The 17,874-nt window shown below is 39.9% G+C and overlaps 1 long non-coding RNA gene across 1 annotated transcript in view; it reads left to right on the top strand.

Moving 5' to 3' along the window:
• Positions 1-10,112, top strand: part of LOC106583584 (uncharacterized) — a 37,513-nt gene extending 27,401 nt beyond the window's left edge. Inside the window, exon 3 of the long non-coding RNA XR_001323561.2 lies at positions 6,645-10,112. This is a non-coding gene — a long non-coding RNA (uncharacterized lncRNA). The remainder of the gene's footprint in view (positions 1-6,644) is intronic.
• Positions 10,113-17,874: the final 7,762 nt, after the last annotated feature.

Raw genomic sequence — 17,874 nt, 5'->3', positions numbered from 1 at the left:
GTATTTTTTTTAAATGCATTAAATCATAATTATTGTGGTATCTAATTTGTATTTATAAACTGAAAAAGAAACAAATATAAAGTCAATATGTAAAGTTTTGGTCCTATGTTTCATGAGCTGAAATGAAAAACACAAAAAACGTATTTCTCTCAAATGTTGTGCACAAATTTGTTTACATCCCTGTTAGTGAGCATTTATCCTTTGCCAAGATAAAACATCCACCTCACAAGTGTGGCATATTAAGAAGCTGATTAAACAGCATGATCATTACCCAGGTGCACCTTGTGCTTGGGACAATACATGGCCACTCTAAAATGTGTTGGCACGCAATGCAGCAGATGTCTCAAGTTTTGAGGGAGCATGTAATTGAAATGCTGACTGCAGGAATGTCCACCAGAGCTGTTGCCAGAGATTTGAATGTTAATTTCTCTACCATAACCCATCTCCAACGTCGTTTTAGAAAATTTGGCAGGCCTCACAACCACAGACCACGTATATGGCGTATTGTGGGTGAGCGGTTTGCTGATGTCAACGTTGTGAACAGAGTGCCCCATGGTGGTGTTGAGGTTATGGTATGGGCAGGCTTAAGCAATTGCATTTTATCAATAGCAATTTGAATGCACAGAGATACCGTGACGAGATCCTGAGGCCCATTGTCGTGCCATTCATCTGTCACCATCACCTCATGCTTCAGCATGATAATGCATGGCCCCATGTCACAAGTATGTGTACACAATTCCTGGAAGCTGAACATTTCCCAGTTCTTCCATGGCCTGCATACTCACCAGACATGTCACCAATTTAGCATGTTTGGGATGCTCTGGATCTACGTATACGACAGCGTGTTCCAGTTCCTGCCAATATCCAGCAACTTCACACAGCCATTGATGAGGAGTGGGACAACATTCCACAGGCCACAATCAACAGCCTGATCGACTCTAGGCAACGGAAATGTGTCGCACTGCATGAGGCAAATGGTGGTCACCCAAAATACTGACTGGTTTTCTGATCCATGCCCCTACCTTTTCCATGCCCCTACCTGATCCATGCCCCTACCTCACAGGTATCTGTGACCAACAGATGCATATCTGTGTTCCCAGTCAAGTGAAATCCATAGATTAGGGCCTAATTCATTTATTTCAATTGACTGATTTCCTTACGTGAACTGTAACTCAGTCAAATATTGGAAATTGATGCATGTTGCATTTATATATTTGTTCTGTATAGAAAAAAATCTTCCATCAAACAACAGTTCAAGGACTCAAGACCCTCTTGAATGACTCAATAAAGTTGTTAGAATTGTATAACTAAATTTGGGTTCCTATTTTCAGACTCATATTATAACCACTCATTATCCTCCATTGGCCAGTATGAGTTGTTAATTTGAATAGGTCTGTTAGTGAGAGACAACAGAGGGGTTTTGTCAACCAGCTGACCTTTGAAGTGCACATGAAGGACGAGAATGAAGGGGAGAGAGAGGGGGTGGAAGGAAAACTTGGGCCAAGGTCAAGAAAGCTAATTTGTTTCCTCTGTCCCCTGCAGTCCCTAGGAGACAGACCACACGCTGCCCATACAAGTGTGTCTTTATTGTTAGAAAAAAAAGCATGGCATGAGGGTGGCGTCATTAGCTAGTGCATCTTTAGATCACGCATAGTAAATCATCTTTTATCTAACAGAAACAACAGAGGACTGATCACTAACATGTTGAAGTTGTTGATACGGCATTCAGAGTTTATCAACGTTTTTCCTGACTAGTTATGTTTGTCAATGTACAGATGGATGTCTAGCCAGTCAAAAAACTATCCGCAAACCTCATTTACAGTAGGTCAAACAGTCTTGGTAAAATATCCAGTAGATCGGAAAATTATTACGCTATTATAGGCCAGTTCCCTTACTTCTGCTGCTCAGCATCTGACTGACATTCCAGACAGACAGAGAGAGAGATGTTTGAGAGAGAGAGAGGGAAAGAGAGAGAGAGAGGGAGACAGAACTTCCTAAGACATTATTTCCTCCATGACTAATCACATTCCCATAAGACACTGCCTGCTTGAAGGGATGGTTTTTAATACCTCATATCTAGGGTCTGTATGTGGTAGTGTGAAAAAAATGAATTGGCTGTTCAATAAAACCTTTAGTTGCTGACATAGTAAGCCACAGTTGGCTACTTCAAACAGTTGAAGACAAAGAGGAAGTTATTCCTTATGGTTGCCACCTCTAGGGCACACATGGCACCCCAGCACAAGCAGCAAAGCAGTGGATAAATCACAGCCTGTACATTGCTGTACAGCCTAAAGTGGGAAAAAAACATGATATAATTAGGAGAGACATTTCAATTGCCAAACCCTCAGGTTTGTCAAAGACCAGACCCTATAACTCACTGTACATTGCAATAGTTGACGGCTCTTGTTTTGGAAATAAAAGGAACCATTTGTGAGCACATTTACCTTGGCAAACACAGCACCAAAATACATCACCAGTCATAAGCTCGAGAAATGTCCGATAGGTGTGCAACTATAGAACCATTTTCTAGACTTGTTAATATATTCATTGCATCACACCCCTACTACCAGTGGGGACAATGGGGATTTTAACATTGATTTCATATTTTATAAAAATAACAAATTATTTTATCCATTTATCTGCCATAAAAAATACTAATGACAAGTCATCCGAGTCAGAAAAAGATAAATATAGATAAATAGAAGTTATATAAAACTTTTTTTTTTTAATTAGCACCTGTGAGCTGTTTCCCATTAACACTGTGCACATTAAAAATCTCCCTGCTTTTCTAATTAAGTAAAGTGGAAACAGATTAGATCGCCTCTTTGAACAAAGGTCAGCTATTGCATCTTGGCTCGTTCCTCTGTTCGTTTGTTTGCCTGACACTATAGGAGAGTGTCTGCGAGTTCCTCGACTGAATGTCACTTCAGAATGGGTGTTTGTTTTGGAAAAAACGTTTTCTCCTCTCCATCTTGTCTTCATCATCTACTTTCTCCCCTCTTTCCTCGATTGTGATCGATAGATAAAGACCTTTGCATGTCTCTCGGAACAGTTTTTGTGGTGATTTTTCTATATTCAGTATAAATATCCTGTTTAATGATATACTGTATTTATACACATTTATGTCAAATAGATTTAGTTCATATGAGTTCTAAGACAAGTCAAATGGCAGATTAAAGCTGGACTGATGAAAGATGAGCATCAATCAAAAGGTCCCTGGAGACTCTCAAAGACATGACATGGTTGTCAAGGAGAGAGGGGAAGTGCAGCGACTCACTCCCCTACCCTTCCATTGATTGGTCTTTCATAACCATTAGTCCTGCTTTCAGAGCCCAACTAACGAATGGCCAGTCTATCGATGTGATTTAAGACCTGACTCATTTCTCAGAAAGAACTAATCAAAGAAAAACATTGCTATGAATTGTGTAACAGAGAGTTTAAATGCGTGAGAAATACATCCATTTCGATCACGAGAGAATTTAATTTGAATCTCCACTTTCAATCGATCCGCTGTGGCATTAGTCTCAGAATTTGATGAGGAAATATGCATCTGTCACCTTCTGCTGTTTCCAATAAAACATTGTTTTTACTAACTCAATACTCGACAGCCATTATTTATTGTAGAAATTGAAATATTGTACATTGATTAAACAGGTAATTTCATACAATGCTATGGCTTTTTTTTACTTTTCTAAACTGTAAAGTCAGAGTAAGGTTTGGTCAATGCTTCCACCCTGGAATCTCCCAAGTTTTGTTTTCTAAGTGAGAGGGTCTAGCTGGCACACAGTGGTATGACCACCAGCATCACATTCTTTTCAGCTTGACCCCCCCCCCCCTTCCCTCTAAAAATCTGTGAGTTACGCATGAGAAGCAGCTGACAAAGGGGGCCAGACGGGAAGGAGAACGACAGAATTTAATAAAGTTCAACAAGGCAGAAAGGATTGCGCAAGCAGTGAATAGCAATTCTGCTTTTTTTCTTTACAACTTCTGCCTACTTAAACATTTTTACACCCCAACCTTTTATCTGTGTCTGCATGCATTGACGGAGAAGTAGAGGGATGGATAGAAAGAAGAGAGAGAGACGCTCATTCCGTTTTTATTTGAATGTTGACCGAGGATGGTCACCATCTGTGCAAACTGTCCAATTCCTCAACTCTCTCTGTGGCTTCTTCGCATCTGAAGTCATAAATATTGGAGGAAGGCTTACTTCTGAGATAATCCAGAGAATATAATTTATATTGTTTCTTCTTTTTCCCCACTGAATTCCTTTCCCTATGCCTTATTTGTTTCTTTATGTCTTTTTTTTTCCACTTTGAAAAAAACATTTAGGCCTATTTGCTATTGATCATGTTTTTAAAATAATTGCTTCTTGGGTCTTTTCCCTTTCCAGTATTTACTATGACATCTGGTCCTTTTGTTTTACTTGTTTGGTGTCATAAATCTGACCTCTTTATTCCTCCGGAATGCCTCCCTACACTTATGTGTTGAGCCTTCTGCAGTGGGTTTCAATCATACAAAAGCTTCCACCTGGTGAATACTGAAAAGACAGTAAATTGAATTGTTTTTAGTGATAGAGATGTGTTTTTAAAATGACAAAATGATGGAAGAAGGTTCATATCAATAACCCCCCCTGTCCTACCATAAGAAATACGCTAGTGATTCTGTGGCAGTAATACACTTCTGAATAAAAGTGCCTTCTTCAGCACAGTAGGGATGCCCATTACAAGTGAGCATGAGGAAAATAATTGTGATATGCAGGTAAAATACACTTCAGAATGGGGATCCTGCTGAGGAATTGTTTAGAGAGCTGTAATTTTCCACTAAAAAGTGACATATGCTGACAAGCTCCCTGGCTCATTCACACAAAGTGTGTTTTTGTGTGTCCATATCAAATCCATTTTTTTTGTTGTAGTACATTCGTTAGATTGATATTTCATCTCAAATTCCTTTTATCCACCCAAATACATACAAAACCTGTTGATATATGGTGTTTTGTAGCTGGCTAGGATGGTTCATAAGTCAAAATGTACCATATTTCTTGTAGAAAAGGCTAGCTTTACTAAACATTAACCAACTGTTTATATATTAGTCTTGTAGACCATTATAGCCATGGTTCTTGATAAACTCAAAACCGGTTTTGTAGAGACAGAAAGAGGGGTAATGTCAGCCTAAAGCACCTCCTAAATTGCATTAACATGAATATGACCTGTTCACGCAGCACCTGTTCTTTTCCATTCCATGAAAGGTACAAATGCAAATGTCCTCTGGAAACGTGATAGCTCTCGGTTTTCAATTCATGATTTTTGCACAGAGACGTCTGTTCCACATTTCTGCCATCTGATAATAGTGCCACTCACCTAGAAACACCTTTTTAAGGGTCGTAACATTTCATAGATATGCCGTTCGGTATAGGTTATGCTCCTGTTTTTACCCCCTTCAGATTGCGCTTGCGTTTACACACACAAAAAATGGAACACGGGATGGAAAGAGGAGTGTAGAACAAACGCCCTAAGACCTCAAATGGCCTTACTGAAACACTTAGGGAAAGATGACGCCTGACAAATATACTGGTATCACGTTGCTCAGTCTCCTCCCTCTATGGACCAATGAATAAGTCCTGTATTTTACTGAATTTTTATACATTTAAGAAGGGAGGAAAAGATATAGACTAAGAGATAGTGAGAGAGCCATGCTTTGGTGTTTTATCCCAGTAATAAAATGTCTAGACACCAATTAACATCAATTTCCCTCAAGAATTTGTGTGAGAGCTTTTCTCGGCACTATGGGTACCAGTTTAAATATAATCCTCTTATCAATCAATGCTTTCTCCCTCTATTTTAATTGAACTTTGTTTTCTTTTGTCAAGACCTTTCTTCTGGAAAACATGTCTCCTTGTCCTCACTGTAAAAGCCAGACCAGATCAATCCGTTTAACTTTGTTTCCTCCTTATGTCCTTTCACATCCTGCGGTTTCGACTCACGCTGGAGCCCTTTTCAAAACGCAGTGTCGTCCAGCGGTCCCATGTGCCTGTGACTTTAGACTGGCCTGTTGGTTATTTCATCATGAGCATTCTCTTTTGATAATGATACAAAACAAACTGTTTTATTAGGTGTGCACATAAAATAATGTCCAAAGAGAGATCTTTAAACTTACAGGCGGGTTTGTGTGCTGTTTCAAACAGACAGAGGCATTCTAATAACATGGAACCTGCAGGAACATCAAAGTATCTTGCGTCACCGTGGTGACTAATTACTCAGGCATTATGTTGAAGTATTCTAATTGGATACACAAAGTTACCAATGTCAGAGAAGAAACGTAAAAGCAGGGAAAGAAGCAGTTGGCAGTGTGTTGACAGTGCAATGAGAAGGAGTCTTGTTTTTCACAGAGGAGAAACATCTACTGTACCTGAGGTGATGTTTAACCATTTAGCACATGCCAACGGACATGTTCCTCATGCTCATCTGGGTATCTTGCCTACGGACTGGTGATGGTGGTATGGGGACTTGGCAGTTAAGAAAACACTTTTTTTTATGTCTGATAAATATAACTCAGCAGCTTATGTGGGTTCCATCCATCTACTCTGTCTGTCTTTATTTATTTTCAATGTTTTATCTTTTTTAAATTTCTTGTTTCATTCTTCTTAGCTTTTGGGAGAATTGGCACCTGAATCGGAGAGAGGTTTGTGCAGAGCGTCCCCATCAATCACGACAACTGTGTTTCCAAGGTGATGTTGTTGAGATTGTAAATAAGAAGAGGCAGACGTCACAGAACCTGAAGGATATGGGACACAGACAGCAAACGTATAATTACAGCTGTATCGTACGAAGTGAGTTCCTTCCAACCATACCTTTCATTGTCACCTACCACAGCAGTTTGTATTTTCGTCTTCCATTTTCTTTTACGTATACATAAAAGCAGATTTCATTGGCTGTTTGCTGAAATCTATGAAAACACAATTTCAATGAGGTCCACAATTTTATTTTATGTATTTGATTTTTTTTAAAGTAAGTGTCTTTTTTAAGATGTCCGTCTTAGACCATACCTGATTCCCTTTATTTAATACGATTGACAGATTCTTCTATTTCCCCTTGAGATAATAGCCTACTGTACCTCCTCTAAGGCCTGTCTATGACAGGGATGATACAATAATGTATAACATGTTGTGCAAAGTGAGATCTTTACGATCTAATATAATATGTTATTGTCTTAATGCTTGATAGTCACAACAGTATTTGCCGAGAAAAGGGGATTGCTAGGCGTTGTCCCCACAGTTTCATCAGCACTATTGCTATTATTGACGTACAGTGTGTCCCCGAATATGTCAACATGATAGATATTATATATTATAGAAACTATTGAAAAACATAGCTGTGAGCAGCGATGAACGGGACTCAAAGGGTGACCGAAAGGACACAAAATCAGTGGGACTATCTTTCTTTATATGCAATTAGTGAAAACATGAACATGTTTATCTCGCAATACCACAAGGATGATGCAAGTTAAGTAAGTTGAGTGCAATAGGTTGGTGATCTTTGAATGCAGCAGGTATTCATTCTTACAGTCAGTACTTAATGTATTGACTTTACATACCAATTCTGGGGTCAATTTGACTAATGGTTTATGTTAAAATATGTCAAATATTTTTAGCATTATCTTCACGATATTTGACATTGTTCATCTGCATAATTTAAATCTAACATTAATTTGCATGAGACAAGGTCCTCTTGATAAATAGTTAATTCTCTAGTATCATATGGTGCCACTGGTGCCAATGCCATCTATAGTGCCACCAATTGGTCTGGTGCAGCCATCTAAGGTTGCAGTGACTTTATATTCACACAGCTTCTAAGGACATACATAAGGTTTACATAGCAAATGTCATGGCTCCATGTCCATCAGTTCAATTCTTATAGCCCTGGTGTGATATGATACCGTCTACAGTAATGTTGCAGTGTGGCCAACTTTAAATGCAGCAAGTAATCATTCTCAAATTCATTAGAGGCTAATTGATTGAGTCTGTATACCAAATCTGGATTAAATCAGATGTATTGTTCATGAGAAGATTTTTTAAAGTATTTTTAGAATATCTGCTAACGGGCATCTGTAGGTACAGGGCTGGCATCTTTGAATATGGAAACAATTCTTTCTCAAAACCGTTCAAGAGTGATGAAATGAGTCTACGTACAAAATCTGGAGTGAATCTGACATATGGTTCATGAGGAGAAGATGATTGCAGATGATTTTGAGCATTAGCATTACATATGCAAAGATTGAGTTGTTAATAGTTACCTTGTTTTTGAGACATCACTGCCAAATGAAGTGTGGTTCATCTTAGGGACATCCATGATAGCGATTTCCCATTTCAAGTTGATAGGCCCATGTGGAATGGATTTTAAATGAACACGTAAAATCCACATTTTGATCTTTTGACCAATCCCTTAGCTATTCTCAACCTAAGTTAAGACATGAACCATGGGCCTACATTCCAAAGTTGGTGTCAGTTGGTCCTATGGTTTATGAAAATATATATATTTTTTAATTGCGCATTTTAGCATATTAGCATATGTGATAATATGCATCTACTTGTGTAGTGTGGCCATCTTTGAATGCATCAATGTTATATTATCAAACACTTTATGGATTATTATGATGAGTCCAAAGCCTACATTTGGATTGAATCTGACTTTTAGTCCATGAGAAGAAGATTTTTTATAATTATTTTTAGCATTAGCATTTCGTAGTCAAAATAGTGAATTGTTAATAGTTTCCTAAAAAAAGTGGGTCATTATAGTTATGTCTTTAATGACCTTAAAACGTTTCAAGTTGATAGGCCATTGTTAAGTGGATTTACAAAGGATTTAAATGGACATGTAAAATCAGCCATCTCTTAACCAATCCATTAGCCTTCTCAAACTAAGTTAAGAGATGTACCATGGGCCTACATTCAGAATATGTGTGTTATTTGGACTTGTGATTCACGAGAATACGTTTTTCATAGGTTTTCTAAAATGTCCAAGGTGGTGGAAAATATATCCTGATGGACCTTATGGGTCCTTGAGGCACATTTATTCAACATGAGGAAAGACACCTACATACAAAGTTTCAAGTCTCTAGGTCAAATGGGGTGACAGATATGAGTGTTTAAGTAAGACTGCTTATTGTACCGCCCCTATAGGCCAATCGGTGCCATTATTTTTGACCAATTTACTCATGGCCTCTAAATTCTGTGTGGGGAGAGACTGGTGCCCAAAATTGATGACGTATGTCGTGCAGTGAGAGTTGAGTGGGGACGGTTCAGTCAGTTCAGTCTGTCTTCTAATGAGCACTCCCCAGGTAGCTAGTTTATGCTTGTGGCGTGAAACTTCAAAAAGAATTTGAAACTTGTCTGCCGAAGTTGGGACTTGGGAGAGTGTTCAGAATTATTATATATATTTTTTTTACAAAAATGTAGACGTTAATGGCGTAGTTGTACATTTTCGGTGAAAATTACTACAATAAATGTGCTTTAGCTGTCATCCTGGCCTGATATTGGCTACACTATCTAGCTACTTCCCTCTCCTTACTGCAGGACAGAAGTGCTCGGCATTATTCGGCATAGCAGGAACGAAGGAGACACTGTTGTTGTGTTGTCGGCTTGCTGTGCAAACTCTCCTCACTGAGCAATAGACTGCATCAGGGTAACATCCAGATGGTTACTACCAATATTACAACTTACTATCAATATTACAAGTTACTATATTACTCGGAAGTATAATCAAGTGGAATGGAACAAATTGCCCATGTTAGCTACCGCCAGTGACGTGATACAGCTGCCTGATAAAGCAACTACTGCCCAGTGGGAAGCATCTCGATGCAACACCATTGCACTGGTCATTTATACCACCAGGTTACGTTAGCTAATTGGCATGTCACGGTGACAGCCAGATGGTCACCAATTCTGCAAGTTATTTCTCCCTCGCCCATCGAAATAAACAATTGCTTTCTTTTTTGAATAAGAGCCACGCTGCTGTTGTTGCCACTTCACTCTCAGCTGCGCGACATACGTCATCAATTTGGGCACCAGGCCTGTCCCTTAGTGTGCCAATTTATTTATTTTTTGTTACCATTCTATGCTTGAGGTTATTTGAGCAAGAATATTATCTAAGAATACCAACAGGTTTCACAGCGTATTCTTAGATAATATTCTTGCTCAAATAACCTCAAGCATAGAATGGTAACAAAAAATAAATAAATAACTTATATATGCAAAATAAGTTATATATGCAAAATAAGTTATTTAAAATGTGCTAGCTTGTGAATTATAGTTGTTACAACTTATAAAATATTGTATTAGGATACGTTAATAAGGTATTGTTTCTTGATCTCCTTTTCATTACTTAAGAGTGTACATGTTCAAAATAAATAAATACATTCAAATTTGAAATATCCATGAAGGAGACTGGAAGATTAATTTATTGTCCAATGTCCGTGAATGTAGAGCACAAATGTGCCTTCTGCTTTGCCCCAACCCCTTTTAAAGACACCAAATTCACCAAAAACTCCATAAAAAGAAACACTTCAAGGCTCAACACACTGGTCCAGTATCCACTTCCAAAAAAATCCTGGTTGTGTACAGGATCTTTTTGTAGCCGGTAGCTATGTCCACTAGATCCAGCTGTGGAATGTCATGTGAAAGCATCTGCTATGTTTCTGAGCTTCCGTTTGCTTGGTCATTACAGGAAATTACCGGTTTAAAATGTGATATTGGTGTTCATTTTCGGACACTCAGACACTCTGATGCAGTTTGAAAGGATATTTAGTTATATTTGTATTATGCTTCGTTTGTGCCATTTACCATGATGCAATGGTAGAAGGGTGTGACAGTCATGCAGGCGTTTAAAGTTATGTGGGGACATGGAGTAATAGAGGAAGGTAGTACGGTTCCGACATGGAGATCTTATCAAGCTTACAGTATCTAAACATAATATATCCCCCTCTAATTTATTACATCTACCTTCACTATATAATTGTATATTCTAACATCATAGTCTTCTTTCACTGGATTCTCCCTTTGCGCTCCATTTGTTGTGTAAGTCCGCTTCTCAACAAACTATTGTCCCCAAAAAATTGAGAGAAAGAGAGAGAGAGAGAAACAAAGAGAGGGCGAAAGAATGGCACACCGAGAGAGAACGAGAGAGGACGAGAGAGGAAAGGAGGTTAAAAGACAGTTAAAACAGTTGGATGTATGAGTTTCAGGCCCAGCTCCAGGAAGTGATGCATTGGTGTGATCTAGACTGTGAGAATGCCACTTTTATGTCACCCCTCACAGCCTCTCAATGGCATGGCAAGCTGCCCCGGTTGTCATGGGAATGTGTGATTCAGAAGGCACATTCATCAAGGGGATTTACGTTTCTCTTTTTCTTTTTTTCTTCTACATTTTCAAAAGGACACGTCACCCCTTGTAAATTAGAAATTAGGAAAAGGAGCCAATTAATGATGTTCAATATCTCAGTGCGCAGATCATGGGACATGTCTCGTTAAGATAACAGTTTACAAATGAGGGGAAAGACGAATGCTGTGTTGGTTTGATTTGATGTGTGTTGTGTACTTATTTGTGTTCGGTAGCAAATTACACACACCTTCAGTCTAAAGCAGAGTTGTGCCGACTGTAAGAGGACAGTAACACAATAGAGTGCATGAATGTCATAATGTAAATGTTAGAGACATCTCACCAGTTTTGGAGGCAGCGTTAGGTTTGCTAGTGAAGAGCAGTGCGGTAGCTAACTGTTGTTGACCCACTGTCAAGTTAGTGAAGTCCTGCACTACCCACTAGGCACAGATATCAGTTCAATGTCTCGTTTTGATTTACAGTTAGTTGAGTTAACTAACGTGAATTCAACGTGGAATCAACAAAAACATTCACCATGTCATTGGATTTAGGTTAAAAGTTTTGGGGGGAAAAATAACTAAAATACCTTATGTTGATGACTTTTGCAAATGCAATCAGTTTCCCACATTGATTCAACGTCATCACGTTACACGTTTTTGTTGATATGACTTGGAAACAACGTTGGTTAAACACATTTTTTGGGTATTTTGCTAGGTATTTTAAACACTGTTGTGCCAAAAAACAATTACACGGTGTCTCCAATTGTAGGAGGTTGAGAGAAGAGCAGAAGACATGTCCATGACTTGTAGAACAATTTGTTTCCCTTGACACACAAAAGCAGAGATTTAGGTACAGCTTGGTTTTCTGTCTTTTGCGGACGCAGGGACCTCCAAGTATCTCTCTCCATGATTTGAATTTTGTTTTATGTTACCATAAGGCGCCAGAACATCCTAGTAGCTCAGCATCCTCTATCTCTTAGGGTTTACAGAGATGTCCAATCCAAGAGCAGCTTCCTTGACTTTAACCTTTGACCTTAAAAATGCCTTGATATAAAATGTTGGACATATAAACTTTATTGAATTTAGATAAGACATTCGTGTCTCTGCATGACTATAAATGAAGGTACTTATGATGAAAAACATTGCGCCCAAGGATCTTTCTGGAAGGGGACACAAACGGAGTTGTGACGTTTGACTCATGAAAGGGTAAAAATCGATGGAAAATACCTGAGCATTTGGAAAAGTTTAAACTGAGTTATTTATATTAAATATTTAATATTATTGATCATTCAGAAAGTTGGGCATCAAAGATTATTCAATCTCATGCCCAGAGTACTATCCTGAGAGAAGGAGAGAGAGAGGGAAGGAGAGAGAGAGAGTAGATTGATGAGGGGGTGACAGAGTGACATTGCATTCTGGGAACTGTAACTGTGACCATAAATCTCTGTTGTGATTCTGAACAGCATTACAATGACCCACTGTCTGACCATCACAGGCTAGGAGGTCGTCTGCCTAGCGTCCTGGTTTTCGTACAGTGATTATGCTTTCATTAAAGGGGGAACAATCTATACATGTAAAAAACGAAATGATGCTATAATAATTAAATGTGACAGACTAAAAACAATGATAAACCAAATGAAAAATAAATACAAAATTAGACATTTCCCACACTCCTTCAACCATTTCCTGTTATGATTCCGTTTGAGCAGATCTGTCAAACCATTGTCTCTGCAGTATTAAAAAACAAATAAAAACACTTGGACAAATAAACTCTCTAGGTTTCTTTTTTTCGGGCATTGGTGAACCAGCTGTGCTGTGAATGCAACTTAACTCAGCTCTCAGCACCCTCCCGGAGTCCTGGTGTGTATTTGCTTACTTCTCTCTGGTGTGTGTCGATGAGAAAAGCCTGGAGCTGTGTGTGTGTGTGTGTGTGTGTGTGTGTGTGTGTGTGTGTGTGTGTGTGTGTGTGTGTGTGTGTGTGTGTGTGTGTGTGTGTGTGTGTGTGTCTGTTTCTTTGTGTGAGGTATTCTTCTTTGGGGTGTGTGAGACAGAGTAAGCAGTGTTTTGGTGGATAATCTCACATCAGTTTCATCCCTGGCATTTCATCCAGATTTGCTAAAGATGTTTGTTGATGGTATTACATGATTTGCCACATAATTCAGCCTGCTCTCGCCTCATGTGTGGAAAACCTATGACAAGAGTATGCTTTGTCATACTAATTATAACAGGAACAGTATGCATGTTTATTCTAATGAGTACAGGCGAAGCATGTTTGTGTAGTATTGTTGAATGGAGAGGTAAACGAGATCTACCAGCTTGTTGTATAAAATCTCTCCTCTCCTTAGCCAACTGAGATGAAACCAGCAGGGACACCTGAACACTAGCTATGGCCTACCTACCGATCACGCCTGTTGGGCTTGTCATCTCCCTTGTGGCAGTTTGGATTCTCAAATTTTAGGTTAATTAATCAAAAATGATTTATTTTCTCATTAGGTATGCAGTTGGTTTGCAATCTGCAAAATCAATGTTTTACAGATGTTTCCCTGGCTTTTGTTTTTCGAGACGGCGCTGATTTTTATTGGGTATGGATTTAAGAGGGTGCTGAGGGAATCTCGCTGGCGTCTGAGCTAACCCAGAACAAACACGCACGCACACATACACTCGCATGCGCACACACTTGCATGCGCACACACACTCACACACACACACACACACACACACTCACTCTCACACTCACTCTCACACACACACACACACACTAAGCTTTCACTGACTAGAGTCATGCGTTCATTATGGTAAGGACAGATGTGCTGTCCTTACCGTAACCCTAATCTCTACACTGTAAACATTTTCATCTAAACAATGGCTTTGTGTCATGATTATTTATTTATTGTGTCTGAAAATAACAGTGTATCATAATCTTACTAACATACAATAAATTGATAATGTTTTTCTCGAGAACCCTCTTCGAATTAGTGACTTTTACATGTTGTACTCGCCAGCTTAGAGTTATGATTCTATGACCAACATATTTTCTGCAATATGCTCTATGTATCCCACAATACTGTATTTGCCTCTCATACTGCTGGTACTAAGCTGATCTGGATATTCTATTTCTAGTCGATCACAGCCAAATCTATTGGGGTTGAACCACCACACACACGCTGGGTAGCACTCTTAAATCACATAACAGCTTCTGGTTCCAGTTCCTGTTGGTTGTAAACAAATGTAATTTTGCATTTCCTGTAGTCTAGACACAAGAACAAAAACTGGCAGTGCCAGAAAGGGGAGCACTTGTGGTTCCTGAGGAGTGGTTGGCACAGCTCAGCATAAACTCTAGTCCCAGAGAGAGAGAGAGAGAGAGAGAGAGAGAGAGAGAGAGAGAGAGAGAGAGAGAGAGAGAGAGAGAGAGAGAGAGAGAGAGAGAGAGATAAACTCAAAACGTTGTCAGATATGTTCTGGTAATTATATGAGCTGGCTAGCCAGCTAGATAATAGTGGAACTGACAGCATTTTAACTACTTTGCAGATATGAAAAGAACAGACCATCATAATATCAGTCAAAGATATCAAATTAATTCCTAGTTTTTGCTTCAAAACCAACTTTATTAGAGGTTTTAAAAATAGGCTCTATTTGACATGATGTACACTAAAGCAAAATAGATGGATGCAGTGCAATGCATGATTAATATAATTCACCAATATATTTCTTGGGAGTCAAAAAAAAGTTGCTATCAGGTTGCAAATCAAAGCTGGCCAGGTACATTATTTGCTACCTCCACCAATTTGGGGTGATGCACTGTTTCAGTTTCAATGACTCAATATTTTGAACAAAAACGGATGATTGTAACTAAGGCTGGGAATGTCAATCAAACTAGCAATGGAAATGATCACAAGTCAGTCATAACATGGGTAATAGGCGAGCGCATGTGTCAAACACAAGGCAGGGCAGATTTCTATCCAGCCCGCACAATGATTTGGGTTGTCAAATCGTTTTGGCCCCCTACCATACCACCCACGTTGGGCTGCACTACAAGTCACAGCAAGCACTGCCAACGTGCTGCCCGCCAAACGGCAGTGCATTGCCACACACACAACCCTCCTCCCAGAGCCACTCACACGAGCCAGCCAGTGTGCTGTATTATATCATCAAATCAAAATACATTTTATTAGTCACATGCGCTGAATACAACAGGTATACACCTTACAGTGAAATGCTTACTTAATAGCCCCCAACCAACAATGCAGTTTCAAACAATATGGACAAGAATAAGAGCTAAAAGTAACAAGTAACTAAAGAGCAGCAGTAAAACAACAATAGCGAGACTATATACAGGGGGGTACCGGTACAAAGTCAATGTGCAGGAGCACCGGTTAGTTGAGGTAGTATATACATGCAGGTAGAGTTATTGAAGTGACTATACATAGATGACAACAACAGAGAGTAGCAGCGGTGTAAAGAGGGGGGTGGAGGGTGGGGGCAATGCAAATAGTCTGGGTAGCCATTTTATTATATGTTCAGGAGTCTTATGGCTTGGGGTGTTTAGAAGCCTCTTGGACCTAGACTTTGTTCTCCAGTACCGCTTGTAGTGCGGTAGCAGAGAGAACAGTCTATGACTAGAGTGGCTGGAGTCTTTGACCATTTTTAGGGCCTTCCTCTGACACCGCCTGGTATAGAGGTCCTGGATGGCAGGAAGCTTGGCCCCAGTGATATACTGGGCCGTTTGCACTATCCTCTGTAGTGTCTTGCGGTCGGATGCTGAGCAGTTGCGATACCAGGCAGTGATGCAACCAGTCAGGATGCTCTCGATGGTGCAGCTGTAGAACCTTTTGAGGATCTGAGGACCCATGCCAAATCTTTTCAGTCTCCTGAGGGGAATAGGTTTTGTCATGCCCTCTTCACGACTCTTGGTGTGCTTGGATTATGTTAGTTTGTTGGTGATGTGGACACCTAAGGAACTTGAAGCTCGCAACCTGCTCCACTGCAGCCAAGTCGATGAGAATGGGGGCGTGCTCGGTCCTCTTTTTCCTGTAGTCCACAATAATCTCCTTTGTCTTGATCACATTGAGGGAGAGGTTGTTGTCCTGGCACCACACGACCAGGTCTCTGACCTCCTCCCTATAAGCTGTCTCGTCGTTGTCGGTGATCAGGCCTACCACTGTTTTGCCATCGGCAAATTTAATGATAGTGTTGGAGTCGTGCCTGGCCGTGCAGTCATGAGTGAAGAGGGAGTACAGGAGGGGACTGAGCACTCACCCCTGAGGGGCCCCCGTGTTGAGGATCAGCGTGGCGGATGTGTTGTTACCTACTCTTACCACCTGGGGGCGGCCCGTCAGGAAGTCCAGGATCCAGTTGCAGAGGGAGGTGTTTCGTCCCAGGGTCCTTAGCTTAGTGATGAGCTTTGAGGGCACTATGGTGTTGAACGCTGAGCTGTAGTCAATGAATAGCATTCTCACATAGGTGTTCCTTTTGTCCAGGTGGGAAAGGGCAGTGTGGAGTGCAATAGAGATTGCATCATCTGTGGATCTGTTGGGGCGGTATGCAAATTGAGAGTGGGTCTAGGGTTTCTGGGATAATGGTGTTGATGTTGTAGCCTACAGATAATGTCATCTTGGCTGTTAAAAAGTTATAAGATAAAGGATTCATACGTTGGTATAAATTACTACTAAAGGACAATAGGCAACAGGACACACAAGCAAGTATAAATGAGTCAACAGTTGAGTTATCTACTTTATGATATTACAGCCTGATGCGCTGGAATCGATGAATTCAACTTAACTTGCGCTCCTTTTGTGCGTCCCGTTTACAGCTCGCAGGGAAGGGAAAGTGTATATACATGTCACAGTCTTAGCTAGGCTACTAAAATGTTGCAGTCTGGCTTTGGTTTTTAAACCTTGACCATGAATAACCCAAAAAACTAAGCCTGCATCAAAACACCTTGCAATGGAGAAACATGTAGGCCTATTTACAGCAACAATTGAGAAGTTGCCTAGACTGACTATTCAACTACAGTACAATACATTTTGAGTGCACCATATAGCAATGCTGCATTCAATGTTTACTTACCAAGCTAAAAACACAGAGCCTAATGTTAGATAGCTAGCTACTAGGAGGATGTCATGTCATTGGGGGAGTGGGTGAGTGACCGACTTTTTCCCCTTATATCGTTTTTCGGTGGCTACAGCAGGAGATGTACAGTAGGTGTCATTTGGTTAGATAGCAAGAAATGTGAATCGCTTTGCTAGCTAATGAGCTATTCTGAACTTGAATGACTGCTATCCATATCCATATCTCTTGTTATCATTCAAATGTATTTAGCATCGATCAAATGGGCGGGTAGGCAGGCAAGTTCCCATTCAGCTGTCGAAATATGGGTTGGGACATACACTGAGGGAAAAAAGTATTTGATCCCCTGCTGATTTTTTACGTTTGCCCACTGATAAAGAAATGATCAGTCTATAATTGTAATGGTAGGTTTATTTGAACAGTGAGAGACAGAATAACAAC

This window comes from Salmo salar, chromosome ssa02, assembly GCF_905237065.1.
Source record: "Salmo salar chromosome ssa02, Ssal_v3.1, whole genome shotgun sequence".
Classification (NCBI taxonomy): Eukaryota; Metazoa; Chordata; class Actinopteri; order Salmoniformes; family Salmonidae; genus Salmo; species Salmo salar.
The sequence above is the reverse complement of the archived record's forward strand: the minus strand, read 5'-3'. Positions and strand labels throughout refer to the sequence as shown.